This window comes from Phaseolus vulgaris, unplaced genomic scaffold (assembly GCF_000499845.2).
Source record: "Phaseolus vulgaris cultivar G19833 unplaced genomic scaffold, P. vulgaris v2.0 scaffold_15, whole genome shotgun sequence".
Lineage (NCBI taxonomy): Eukaryota > Viridiplantae > Streptophyta > Magnoliopsida > Fabales > Fabaceae > Phaseolus > Phaseolus vulgaris.
Window position 1 is genome coordinate 84213 of NW_027174084.1, and position 12526 is coordinate 96738.

Genomic DNA, 12526 nt, shown 5'->3' on the forward strand with positions numbered 1-12526 from the left:
AGAGAGAAAGAAAAGAGAAAGTAGAAGAGGACAAAAAAATGCAGAATAGAGGCAGAAATGGTTTAGATGTTTTGCAGACAAATATAATATTGAAAATGGATAGAGATATTAGTGTAGAAACTATCGTTAGATAAATCTAGCATCCAAAGTTTGTGTGTGGTGCCCTCAGCAGAGAGTGTAGCACTATATGTTGGGCCAGTTTAGGTTATTAAATAATAGGATTTTCCAACTTGATGCATGCCTCAGATGAACGTGGAAAGGTTTAAAAAAAGAGAGTATAATTTCGATTTTCAAATTTGACTTTTTTTAGCTAAGATGTTTGCTAAAAAAATATATTTTTTCTTGAACTTAGTTTAGTGCGAATTATTAATAATGATTTTGTAACTTAATTGTATCTTTTAAAAATAATTAAAATTTCTTGTGTACTCATCAAGCCATGAGTTTTATAAGAGGGAGTTGATGAATATCTTGGCTTAAGTATCATCGTTATCTACACCTGAAATTCAAATAAATAGAAATGGCTTGTTTAATTCTATTTTCATTTTTATTAATTTTAAAATTTATTTTCTAAAATAATTTCAACTTTCACATTGCAAAACAATCAATTTGTCATTCAAGATATATTAAGTTTTGAAAAGCTTTCCTTATTTTATTTTGAAATCTAAAAGCAATTTCTCACTTTTTTTTTTCAAAATTACCTTGAGTAGATGCAATAATTAGACCATATAAATATTCTAATATAATATTTTGACTTTAACTAAAGTTAGCTGAAAAAGAAAAGCAAATATGAAAGAAATAAAATTAAGTTTTGAGTTTTTTATATGCCAAAAAATTAATTAATATTATTTAAATTTATTTGATTGAAAGAAGATAAATTAGTAAAAAAAACAAAATATAAATATAATCTTGCATGAATTAGTAATATCTAACCAAGAATACAAACATGGAAGGTTTAAGAAGTAAACTTAAAAGGTTTTCCTTTGAAGCTCATCTTACATGATTTTAGTTTTTAAATTTCAATCAATAAATCATTCTCACCAAAGTTATCAATTTTTTCTTCTTCTCCAAAACTTGTAATTCAACATTTAAACCCTAAACCCTAAACTATAATTTAAATAATACAACTTTTTTAGTACTTCTTTCACACTTATGAAGATGAAGTCAGTCGTTGTGGAAGGTGTCACTCTATTGTTATCAATTTTTTTATACAATTTATTATATGAGCAAGTTTCCTACATCAATGTGCATGTACACTTCTATTTCTATATATTTGCAAACTTTTGATGTAATTTTTTATAGGAAGACTCCTCTCACACCTATGCACATACCCATATAGTCAAATTTTTTATACATTTTTTTGTATGAGTGTGTCTCCCACACTAATGTGAAGACAATCACACCCTTATAGCCAAATCTCTATGTAAATTGATCTATATGAGTGTTTAGATATGTAATACTACCGCTTTGTTAAGACTAACTATGGGTGTTTGTGTTTTATTTGAGAGCATCTATAACATTTCATGCCTTGATACATGTTTGGAACATCTATAACTTGATTGCACAAATTGATGATTTGTAGCTTGTATTCGAACCTTAATTATTTCTAACTCAACTTAATGTCTTAAGCATCTTCAAATTAGCTTTGAGTATCTTTACCTCAACCTCAATCTTTAAGAATTTCTATTTCAATTTCACGCCTTGAACAAATTATTTATTAACATGTATGAAATCATGTTTAACTCGACTTTATGTTTTGAATATCTCTAACTCGACGTCACACATCAAACATATATCTAATTCAACTCTAAATTTTAAAGATTTTTATTTGAACTCCACATCTATCACTAGTTTGACCTCACTCTGTGACTCTCTCTAACTCGACATCATGTCTTAATTAACTTTTTATATAAAAAATTATAAAAACCTTGCATTATTATCAGAAGTATAATGAATAGTCTTAGTCTACAAATTCCTTAGTCGATCTACCTAAGAAGTTCAAATGTTTTTTTTTTGTTATATTAAATATTAGACTCTATTTTAGGTTAAGAGATTAATAGTTCTAATATGAAAAAAAAATATTAAAAGTTTAATAGCAAAAATTTGCAAATTAATCATTCAAATAGTTATACTAAAAGTTATACATCGTTTATATCAAAAGTTAATCACTCTACATTATACTAAAAGTTATAAAGAGTTTCACCATTCTAAATGGTAAGAAAAATCATACAACCATCTATTTTAGGAACTTCATTGGCCTAAATTATATTAAAAATTCTTAACTCAAACAACAATTTTTTTCATAAAATATTTTAAATCTTATATAAAAATGAATTATGCTCTTAAAATTTTCTATCAACTACTCTACTAATATTTTGTGAATTATAAATCCATGGATTGGAGAACATACATAAATCTACTAATTCAAACAATGAGTACTGAAAACAAAGCAAGGAATTATTAGAAAATCAATATTCATTGATTTGATATTAGTTGAATTGAGTGGATTTTCGTGAGGTAACATCAATTAATTACATTAATGTGATTCCATAATAATAAACATAAAATATCTATAAGAGTATTTCTTCAATACTAATTAAGGGTAATGTGAAATTAACTAATTTTAATTTTTTTTTCTCTTAAAAGACTTAGAGGATTTTTTTTTCTCTTAAAAGACTTATAAAGAGGAGGTATTGTCCATTTGAAAAAAAAAAATTGTTAGAGTGAATGGTAACATTTGAGGAGGTATTATCTGTTTTAGAATTTTTTCACAATTTTGTTTTTAAAAAATTTATTGGTGGATTGAAAAATGATGAATATATAAATTGTCTTTTACCTATTTAATCGGGTTACAGAATAAAAAAAAATTAGTAAAATTATTGTTTCTTTAAACAACTTTATTTTTACTATTTGAGTTTCAAGAGTGCAAAACATACTCAAGGCTCTGGTGATTATATATCTTAAAAGAAATTCACCACCATCCTAAATTGTACCCAAGTTTGTGATATTGGTAGGGACAAATTAAAAGTTTCGAGAATCTTATTGCTTTTAAAAAAAAAATGTGTGTATTCTTCTTATATTTTCTACCTTTCAGAATCCATCATCACCGACAAAAAGAATGAAACACGGTTACATCATTTTTAATGAATGGAACAAATCAATTAATAGATAATTATATAAATTAATGATTAAGTAAATAGTTAGTTAGTCGAATTTCATGCCCTGCACAACTTAGAATTGATAATTTCTTATTATTTTTCTTCTTAATAACATAGTTCTCAAAAATAATATTTACTTTATTATAAAAAAATCATTAAATAAAAAATCACAATTACTATATTAACTAAATTATATATTATTTTAAAAATTAAAAAATTATAATTATTTAAAATAATTTTATTATTAATAAAATTATAATAATAAATTTTATTAATAATATAAATTATTTTAAATATAATAATTTTTTAATAACTGCACACATCCAAGTGTTGAATACTTTTTTTTACTGACTTGAACGTCAGAGTGTCTTCTGCAGGTACTTTCCTCATTTGGCATTCACCCGAGATTGAGAGCCGAATGGATAGCGTGAAGATTAGAAGAATCAATGAAGCTTTAGCAACTTGTTAGAAGATAGGAAGAAGACAAAGTTCTCAATAGTTCTCTAGGTTTCATCCCCTAACAAGAATAAAAATTAATTTTTATTTAATAATTTCTTTTAATGGTAGTATATATAAGGTAAACACATATTTGCCTGAAATTACGAAACCAAAAACCATGATTTTGGCATTTGACCCTTGCTAATCAATCATTTAACCAAAAGCCATGAACAGTGAGATTGTTTTGGCTCTAGTGAGATTATTGGAGGCAAAGAAAATAATAAAAAAAATTGTAAATATAAGGTTGATTTGAGAGGGTGTAAGTGGAGTAGAAAACAAAGCAACATGGAAATGATTGCATTGTAATTGGATATTGAACTCAGGCCTGCCGGCCTTCTTCTCTGTGATTGGAAATGTGCTACAGATTGAGATGAACAACATTATAATATTGGTGATCCACAATTCACACAAGCTGATAAGTAGATATGCAGAGTGGAATATTGCATCATTTGTCTGCATTTATACTAACACCACTCACCATTTTTGTGGTCTTCAATGTTGTGGGCATCCTTTTTTTAAGATAAAGATAAGATTGTATCATAAAATACTAACCATACTTGCGACGTCATTCACCAGAATAAATAAACATTCCATCTAACTTTTTCATCAAATTCAAACCTCTGATTCTTATTTCATTGGAACAAGTAGACGATTTGGAGCATGGGATTGGAATAATAAACAATTCAACGTTCAGAGTAGCCAGAAAGATCTGTTATTAGTGACATGGATGCCACCATTTTGTGGGCTGAGCACTTAATATTATCTTCAACGTTCTCTGCCTTAGGGTTTATTACAAGATAATGGAAATGGTCCCCTACGTGTGTTCTGCTAAATAAATTAACTAAAGCACAGTAACCACCACGGTGTGCAAGCAAAAGTAGTGTCATTTTTTTTGCATTCTAGATGATGGGTTTTTCTTATATTACAAACTGTTTACTTAGTGAACAATGGTCCCAGATTATGACTCTCTTTCTTTATTTTATTTGCATGTGACATAGACTTGGATATATATATTCTGACGTTGTACCAATACCAAAGATGCCATGTACATTTCATATATGATTTAATTATATCAACCATCTTCTCAGTATTCATGTTTTAGTTTTTGGCTTTCTCTGATATCGATGAAGAAAATTACTCAATTTTGGTGTTTTTAGGTGTGATGCAGAAAATTAAGGAAGCAACCCTTTCACTCTGGATGTGCTTTTTTTTTTCTTCGTGATTTGATTGGTTTACCTTGATTAATTACTATTTTGAAAATCTTTTTATTGTATTATTCATTATAATTATTTTTGTGTGGTTGAATATTTTCATAGCAGAATATTTTATGGATGGTACTAATCATTGATTTTAAATCTTACTTGAGATTAATTTTGCAACCTATTAGTTTTGCAACCTATCTAATCTAGGTTTAAAATCAATGATTTTTAAAGAGAGCATAGTCAATCCTTTAAAAGTGTTTATTTTGGTTCAATTAAATACTTGGTCTTGAGTTACAGTCAAGTCATACGAGTAATTTTTCTTTTCTAACAATGTTTTAACTCTCTGATTTGTATGAGGATGATCTTCTGATATTTTCTTTTCAGGCGTCTGTTTTAGTTGGTTTTTCTGAGTCCATTCAAATGTTTTTTTTCTCTATAATTATCTCTACATTTGTCGATAAAAAATTTAAATCTTAACTTATACATGAGAATATCTTTTACAAAATACATTTTCACCATTAAAGAATGAATCTCTTGCAACAAAGACAACTAGAACCATTTAGAAAGACACAAAAGAATTCACAATTTTATAATTTTTAAGTAAAACATATTCAATACAGTCTTATTATATGAATAGTATTTTTGGTTTTGGAAATAAGGAAGCACGTTATTTGTCAAATTCTGGAAAAATATGAACGTTTGTGACTATTTTGGGTTGGATAGACAGGAAAAGGGGAAAAAAAAGCAAAATTATAGTGAGTGATAGAGATGAATATAAGATAATAATAATAATTAACCATTTGAGGTTCTAAAGATGGCATACATTTGCACACATGACACATGCATGCATCCTTCTACTGCTTTTTGCCATTCAATGCTTCATTGTCCATTAAGTAATTAAAATTATTTAACGTAAGGTGTGTCTTATAATTTAACTTTATTGGATTGCAAAACAAGTACACAACCTATAAAAATCTTTTGCACAAGGGATTTAAATATGATGTTATTTTTTCTCAGCCATTCACTCTCACCTTTGCAAACCACTCATTACTGATATGTGAGAGGGCATATCAGCTTTGATGGATGATTAAACATAAAAGTGTTTCTACTTGAGAAAGCAATTTTTTTACAAAAATCTCAAAACGAATAAATTTAAGAAAAGAAATCACAATGAGTAATTACAAAAATCAAAATAAATTGTTAGATGTAATTTTATAAAACTTAAAAAATAGAGTAAAGCCGTTTTCACATAAAATTTTCAATTCTTAAAATTATTGGAAGATTTGCATATATAGAATTATTCTCTTCTGTATATTTCTTTTCAATACACTAATTTTTTATCTACAGTTCAAACTTTCTGTTCACCCCAGACCAGAATCATTAGTGTTTCCATCTGAATACTATCACATAAGAAAAAGTTAATTAAGATTCAGGTTGTTCATTATTTTAATTTCAAACACTATATTTTTATCTCTAATGTATATGTCATGTATTCCTTGTGAAAAATTATGATTTCTATTATCTTCTTTCATCCTTCTAGAGCGAAATGACAGATAAACAAAATTTACTCTATATACGAACAAAGTTTAAATCAACTGATTGCAGTTTCAGATATGCATCTGTTCTTATACATACTTGTGTTTGTGATCCATTAATTCTAGGAGTTGATGTCTTGTGGGCCACAATAAACAACATCTAGAACTTGAAAATAGGCATCTGGTTCCATAATAATGCCAATTTCAAACGTTTTTATGATCAACTAATGTGATATACACAGCATGATACACAGTGTTACTGTGGATTTGTTCAGGTTTGCAATTGCAATAGCTTAGGAAAAAGGTGAAGAGGAACTAAGATGGCACGTCCACCGTTCATTTGATGAAAAAGGGAACCCTACATATAACATAACTGTGATGTCATCTTCCTCCTTCACCTTGGATGTGACTGCTGAATATGGTATCATATAATAATGATTAATCAATGAATATACCATGACCACATAACCATATTCTCTATTGCTCTTCGTTCGTGGACACCACGTACTTATTAAACATTCAAAAACAAATCTAATTCCAAATTTGGACTTGAAAAGTTGAGATGAACACCAAATATATCAGAATTGTTGTCGTGATATCTATGCTTCAAATTCTGGGCTGATTCGATTCTATGTGCTTCTGGAGTTGTACTTGAAGAAAGAAATATGAATAAAAGAAAAAGAAGGTGGTAGTGTGTCAAGAAAATGTTTATCAAAGTTGAAACCCTTCTTCCACCATGATGAGGAATATTGTGGTGAAAAGATAAAGTAGGAAAAGTTTCCATGGCCACAAAACATAATTCACAAGCTTCTCTGCTTTTGGCCCCACTTCTGAAGTGACTATAACTTAATTAGCTAATTAGAGTTATTAGATATGTTTGTCTGTTTGTGAAAATGGAAGGATGGGATTCTCAATAAAGATTCCCTTTTTTGGTGATTAAATTTCTACAGTAGAAGTCATATCATCAGATTTTTTGTTTTAGTTATCTCAATATTTTTTTTAACATCTTCTTGTACATTCTTTATGACATTCACATTTTTGTATTTTTTTAATTTTCAGATTAATTTAAATGTAACCTGTTGTAAAATAATAAATAATTTTTTTCCTTTTATAACTTAAGATCTTAATTTTGAAATATTTCTTCATATTACACTAAAAAAAATCATGAAATATTACACTTAAAAAAAATCATGAAATAGAAACCAATTTTTAAAGATCAAAATAATTAATTGTAATAGTAACTAAATTAGATACCATTCTAGAAACTAAAAATAATTTTGGTTTTTAAATTAGTTTCTATTATTGTTAAATAGTTTTATCTAATTAGGAACCAAGGTTTTAGAGATCAAATTTAAAAACTAAATAATTGGTAGTTAAAACCTTGATTGTTAATTAGATATCAATTTAGAAACTATTTAACAACAATAGAAACTAATTTAGAAATCAATTTTCTTTTTAGTTTCTAAAATGGTCTCTAACTCAGTTACTATTGTAACTAATTATTTTTGTCTCTAAGAATTAGTTTATTGTAGTGTTAAATTAGCATCATTCAATAAGAGTTTCATATAAAATTCAAGTCCTAAATTAAAAATGTTCTAACAATTAATAAAGAATTTGTTTTAACTGTTTTTTATACAATTTTTATCTTTTATTATATTTTAAATTCACAACATATTTATTTTTAAGTACTCATATCTTATATATTCCATTATGACTTTGCACTTAAAAAAATTCTTATAATTAATATGTCACTAATACACAGAATTCAGTTTTTCAATTAAAATTGTGTAATTTTATTTTTTTAATTAAAATATTAAATAAAAAAATATTATATGAGATTAGGTAAATCGTGTCTCGTGAAGAAGTCGTTCAACAGTCTTTAAATTTGAAGCTAAAGTCATATTATAGTAGGATAACTTTGGTTAAAACATTACACTGAGATCACTGGTGCATAAAGAATTTACAACGGTGGCTATTTAGTCACATTTGTTTGCATTTGTTCGCATTTGTTATACGTGTAGTCTTAAATCAAAGAGATAAGAATGTGGTTATTTAGTCGCATTCTTAAATGGGATTTATAAATGTGGTTATGGTAAATAGTCGCATTTTTATTTAAATTTTGTTTTTTTTAAAAAATAAAATCCTGAAAGGCAATGGAGGCGGTAGAAGCAACAATAGAGTAAATACGACATAGCAAAAGAGAACGAATGGCACAAAGAAGAAAGAGAACTCGAAACAAACTTACAATGGCACAAAGAAGACAATGAAGACTCGCAGAAGATGAGAGGAACCACGAGAGCATAAACAAAAGAGAAAATGAAGTGTTAAAGAACCCTTCGCTAATGCAAGAAAACAAACAAATAAGTGAAACAAAAGAAATTTATAAGTCATTGGTGAAGAAGAAAGAGAGCAGATCGAAACGAACTTACAATGGCACGAGAACACAATGAAACTCGCAGAAGAAGAGAGGAACACTAGAGCATAAACGTTTTGAAAACATAAAAACGTAAGTGGCACGCTTCATAATTAGGGTAAAATATGATTTAAGAATGCGGCTATTAATAATAGCCCGTATTTATAAATGAAGTTAATTTAAAAAATGTCACCACATTTTGAATGATAATAGCCGACCCTAAAATCGCATTAAATAAATAATTATTGTTTATACATTTTATAAATTGTACATAAATAACACGATTTTAATATTAAATAAAAATAACTGAAGTGATGACTGAGTAACCAATTAGTAGTTGTTTTATTTAGTATTAAGTTCTGTCATATATATTGAAATTATATCATATATGCACAAGTTAGTCAATTTCATCATAAACATTATTTTACCCATTTTCATAATTATAAAATCAAACCTCAACCTTTTGTTGAAAATACTCACCAAACCCGATGAATAGCAAGTACAAACATACAAAATAATGATAAATAGTTAAAAAAGAGCTTAGTATTATAACAAAAGGTTAGTAGAGGCAGCCAGTCACATCCTAATTGATTTCACTACTGTATATTTTATAATAATGTATATTTTATTTAAAAACTATTTAAAGTTAAAATGAATAAAAATATTAAATTTTAATTCATTAAATAAGATAACATGTAAAGAAGGATTACATACCTTCACGCCAATGCCACAATGTCTTCCTAAAATATGTGAAAATATTAGACATAGCAGAATAACATTTTTGTTAACTTTCGATATGTTGAATTTCTGAAATATTTGGTGGAATTTTTTGAACCACACACTCCCAAAGTATGATGCTATATAATAATTTATATTTGATTTTTCTGTAGAGAAAATGTGATTTGACGAAAAACAGTGAATATGAAAATCTGTTTTTATTAGATGCAAGTGTTGATGATGGGACATTGATTGGTTACGTGAGCATTACAGTAATGGTGACACAAGAAGGATAAAAAAATATTTTCATAGGATGATAGAAGAATCTATAGTGATGCATGAAAAAACAACAAGTTTTTAAGAAGGTTATTCTTTGCAAAAAAAAAAATACACTACTTTGTTTATTTTGGTAGGTGTGAAAATGATTTATTTGGTGATTGGTGCATATATTGAATGTACATGTTGGTGTATAAATGGAAGGCACATGATGATGGAGTTTAGAAAAGAATAATGACATGCATGACTTTATAAATGATATAAGCGGTTGTAATTTTTCGTCACAACAACTGCCCCCACATCGTTTACCTCTCCAACCAAAACCTTCTTACATAGTTTCTGGATTATATAATCTGGACACGCATTTAAAAACAGACTTATAAATTACATAATTTGGAAACTAAAAAAGATTTTCAGATTACATAATCCGAAAATTAATTATGCATCTTAAAAAAGGTTTATGGATTATGTAATCTGAAAGCTAATTACGAATTTAAAAAAAGAGTTTTAGATTACATAATCTGAAATATTATAGAGGAGTATTTTTTAAAATACAAAAATTTATAGAGGTGGAAGAAAAAGAAACAGTCTTAAAAACTTTGGTGACCCTAACCCTAACATCACCAACACAATAAGCATCTGGGCTTTATTTGTTGCGGTGTATCCAGCAGCGAGCGAGTGTAGAACTTTAATATGGATTCAGGCCATTTCTTTTTCACTCCCATAGTTTTAACATTCACCCCCATGGGGTAGTTAAAAGACCAATATATTCTTAATGACACATATTTTTACCCTGCATTTTCTTCTTCTTCTCCACTCCTTATTGTACACTCCCTATACTACTGTTGTCGAGGCTCCTTCTTTCGCTTCTAATATTTCTGTACTTTTTAAAAATTAAATATATCTTAAATTGTGTAATTCGAAAAGATTTTTGAATAAGAAATGTATTAAGTATTTAAAATATATATTTTAGATGGTGTAGTCTATTTTTTTTTAAATACATATATGAATTTTTTATTTTTGAAAAAAATTGATTTGTATACTATGTTATTTATTTTAATATGACAAAAGGTAGTGTATTTCAAGGTACATAGAGGTTTTTTCTCAAAGTAGTGCTAAAATGGACAATCTTTTTTTATTCTCAAAATGAGTAAATCACCAACCGCAATGAAAATTTTGATAGAATAAAATCGTTAATCATAATAAAGATTTTGAAAACAATTAAAAGTCGTACACGGAATATACAATTCTAACTAAAATCGTATTCCACACGATTTTAATATTAAAATATATTTCAAAATATTAAATTTAAAAATAAAAATAAAAAGTCGTATATAATAAAATTAGATTTTATAAAAAAAAATAACTAAATAAGTTTTCAGAAAATATTTTTTTTATTATACATAAAACCTATTTCGAATTTTTAATAAAATTAATGATGTGATATTTTAATAATATAAAATAATTATTTTAAAAGAATTATTAAATTAAATTTAATCCATAATAAAAAATTAAGTTGGTAAAATCTAAATTCGAAATGCTAAAATAAAGCGAAAAATTAAAATGGGAAATGTTAACCGAAAACTTAATTGTCAGAGAAAGCAGAAAAATAGTACAAGAGGTGGATAACAATGTGTGGAATGACCGACAACGCCAGGGAGTACCATTCCACGAAAATGGTTATTTGCGTGATGAATCAACTTACATGCAATGGTACATCACTCGTAGCATTCGCTACCTCTCACATATAGACACATATGAAGAATATGTAAGTCCAATTTGATATTGTTATTTTTAAAAATTGTACATTAATTATTTTTTTAAACAACAGTACGACATGTCACCCATAGTCAACCACACTATTCTAAAGGTCACCCTCATAATCTTGAATCTTCATCAAATGTTGCATAATTTGAACAACAAGTCCAATTTCAATCCACTCCCAATAAACATGTCTGCCCAATTTCCCTCCCACCAAGTGCCATCAACTGACATCAATTTTTCATCCCAGGAAAATATTTATTCTCCGGTCAATCGCAAATGTTTGGTACTTCAACAATGGCATCACCCTTCGCATTTCATCTAACTCCTACCATGCATTGCTATTGACCCACAATGTCTTCAATGGGGTATGAGATTTCATCTGACGACAACGAAGAAGAAAACAATGATGATGAAAGTTCACCTCTGCTTAGACATCCACCTAGACAACGAAAAAGGCTCCCATATGGGACAGTGTAACATCCCTATATTTTTTCATATCTATAACCATAATCTGTATGAAATATTAAAATAAATATATAAACATAATACAAATATATCTAAAATTTAATTATTATAATGTTTCAAATTATCTCTCTCTTCATAAGACTTGAAACATTTACATAAATTTTAAAACAAAATTTCAAAAGAAAAATAAACATTTTCCATTATCCATCTCCTCACCGAGAAACTTTATCACCTGTAACATCATCTGCTCCCGTGTAAAATACACGATCATCACAGATCAAAGAAAAACAACCACAAAACAAAACAAAGGGTAAGCTAGATATTTTTAAAACTTATAACACAAATGAGTTTAAACATCAACATAAATTCATCATTTCTCATGCATTTCACATAATCATCAAGTGTCTATCAACAATTTCAATATTCATCTTTCTCATGTCAGACTTCTACTGACTCATAACACATAGACACTTGACTCTACTCTCGGAAGACTCGTGCGTT